This window comes from Belonocnema kinseyi, chromosome 1 (assembly GCF_010883055.1).
Source record: "Belonocnema kinseyi isolate 2016_QV_RU_SX_M_011 chromosome 1, B_treatae_v1, whole genome shotgun sequence".
Taxonomy (NCBI): Eukaryota; Metazoa; Arthropoda; class Insecta; order Hymenoptera; family Cynipidae; genus Belonocnema; species Belonocnema kinseyi.
Genome location: NC_046657.1, coordinates 101,779,813 through 101,782,885, shown reverse-complemented (window position 1 = coordinate 101,782,885; position 3,073 = coordinate 101,779,813). Strand labels below are relative to the sequence as shown.

At 25.2% G+C, this 3,073-nt stretch overlaps 1 protein-coding gene across 2 annotated transcripts in view; it reads left to right on the top strand.

The window, feature by feature from the left end:
- LOC117169421 (protein FAM13A) overlaps window positions 1-3,073 on the top strand; it is a 116,523-nt gene that overhangs the window by 108,985 nt on the left and 4,465 nt on the right. The gene's annotated exons all lie outside the window — the stretch shown is intronic.

Below are 3,073 nucleotides of genomic sequence, written 5' to 3'. Positions count from 1 at the left end.
ATATTAAAAAAAAGTTCTTTTTCACAAAAAAACCTGATTTTCAATCTTAGTGATGAATTTTCAACTAAAATGGTGGATCTTTAACTGGAATAGATGTTTTCAAGCAAAGTAGTTAATTAAAAAAAAGAGTTTAGCTTTCAAACAAGTAGTTTTATTTTCAAACAAAAAGATAACTTTTCAAATAAAATGATGAATATTTAACTGGGACACTTTAATTTTCAACCAAAAAGGAGAATTTTCAAAAAATAAGAATAATTTTCAAACAAGATGATTAATTTTTTAACAAGAATATTTAATTTTTTCCAAAAAAAGAGGAATTTTCAACAAAATTTTGGATACCAATGTCACGAATTTTCAAATAAGTTGATTAATCTTCAATTGAAATAGATATTTTTAAGGAAAATTATGAATTTTCAATAGAAGAGTTTAAAATTCGATTAAGTAGTTTTATTTTAACTTAAAATAATCTGCCCACTTGGCGGACACATTCTCATCGAGCGCTACACGCGCGGCTCGCTTCGCTCGTAAGTTTGAGCGCGCCTAGGGCGCGCGACGGTTCAATCTCGCGCGTCACGCTTAAATATTTATTCTTTGCATTTAGAATGCTTGAAAAAAAACTTTATCAAAAAGATCTCTTTTAGATGGCAGTATTTATATGCGTCTTCATATTCTGAATTGTCTACTTAATTAACTATTGTCAAAGATTAAGTTTCTCAAAGCTCTGTAAGTTTTGACGTACACATTCTCATCGTGACACTCGCACTGCGCGCTCGATTTCCGACAGACATTTGTAAACAGGTTTTGTTGAATTTTCTTCTCGTAACTTTCGTTGTTTTTCCACACATTTTTTTTTATTTCATTTTTTTTTCAACGTTATTTTTCACGAATAAAACAAAAAGTACGCGTCCTATCAAGAAGTGATTCTTAACGAAATTGTAGATCTTTTTTGGAATAACAATTTTTGTTAATTCGTCTTTTTTCGTATCCTACATAGTTTGTCTACAAATGGAATTTGTTATTTTTCATTATTTTTTTGTGCAAAAAATAATTTCCCAAAAAATAGTTTTTTTCAAATAAAGTGATGGGATATTCAAAATTTTTTTTAAATAGTGCAAGTTTCAACTGAAATAGTAACATTTTCAATACAAGAAATTCATTTCCAACCAAAGAAGGAACAAATTTTCAACAAAATAGCTCATTCTTTAACTAAACAGTTGAATTTTCAATTAAAATTATGAATCTTCTACAAAAAAAATAGTTTGAAGAGATTAATTGATATTTCTACCAAAAAAGATTTTTTTAAGCAGTTCAATTCAACCAAAAAAGGCGAATTTTTAACAAAAGTTGACTTTGTAACCAAAGTTAAATTTTCAACTAAGGAAGATATTTCAGCCAAAACAGTTATTAAAAAAAACGAATTTTCAAAAAAATAGTTAAATACAATAATATGAAGGTAATTTTACAAATGAAGAATTATTCTTACCCAATCTTAGATTGCAAATTTAAAAAAAAAAAATCATGCATCCATGTTTTGCAGATAGAATAATTTGTAATAAAAAATTATACCCTGTTAAAAAAAAGATGTTTTTTTAAATGATCTTTTTTGATTTCATCGACAAATAGAAATAGCGTTTAATGACAACAGTAGAAAATGAATTCCCTTTTAAAAATTGACCTTATTGGCCACGCATTCAACTATTCTGTTCATATTTTGTCTTTTTTATTAAATTTAACTTTGAGAAAATTCGCTTTATTCTCGAAAATGTAACTATTCCATTTTTGGTTGATAAATTATATATTTTTTTAATTCAACTACTTTGTTAAAAAAATTAACTATTTAGTTAAGAATTAAGCTACTTATTTGAAAAATTATCTACTTGGTAGAAAATTACTTTTATTATTGAAAATTGATAGTGTCGGGTGGAAAAATGGACTTTTTCAGTAGATAATTATTCTTCTCTTCCAAAAATTGTCCTTATTTCGCGGTGAATTCAACTATTCCGTTAATATTTTTTCTTTTTTTAATTAAATTTAACTTTTAGAAAATTCGCTTTTTTGCAAAAAATGTAACTATTCCACTTTTGGCTCAAAAATTATTTTATTATTTTGTTACTTTTATTATTTGACTATTTTGGTAAAAAAATTCAACTATTTAGTTAAGAATTAAGCTATTAATTAAAAATATTATCTACTTAATAGAAAATACATTTTTTTAAATTCATTTCCGGCTGGAAAATTTAACTGTATTGTGGTAAATTCATCTATTTTATTGAAAATTCGACTTTTTGAATAGAAAATTAATTCCCCTTTTTAAAAATTTATCTTTTTCAATTAAATTTGACTGAGAAAATTCTTTTTTTTATTAAAACTGTAACTATTCCACTATTGGTTGAATTTTTTTTTTTAATCGAATATTTTCGTAAAAAATCCAACTATTTAGTTAAAAATTCAGCTATTTACTTGAAAAATGATCTACTTGGTAGAAAATTATATATATTTTTTTTGGTTGAAAATTCAGTGTCGGTTTCGAAATTCAACAAAAAAAGAATATGAATCTTCTTTTTTTTTAAATCACCATTAAGGTTCATTCATCTATTTTGTAAAAAATTCGTATTTTTTTGTTGGAAATTAATATTTCCAAAATAAAATAATAAAAAATCAATCTTTTGTCAAAAACTTATCCTGTTTAGCTTAAAATTCATCTAGTTTGTGAAAACCTGTTTTTTTAGGATTCAGGAGGTTTCTAAACGCGAATATTTAATTGAATCCGCAATAGTCACCATAATACTTTCAAAGTTTTGAGGTTGAATCGTTTTAAGCAGAAAACGTTTATAACTAAACTAAACTAACAATTAATTAAATTGTTCATTTGAAAATTTATCAATTTGAGACTCAAAACATTCAAATTTGAAAAACCTCCAATTTAAATTCCTCAGAATTATATAATATGAGTTTTTGATATTTTAATTATTGATAAGGTTGTTATGGCAGAGTCTATCGAAGACCTACAAAGAATGTTGAATAAACTAGATGCAAGCATGAAGAGCGTGGGCCTCAAAATTAACGCAAATAA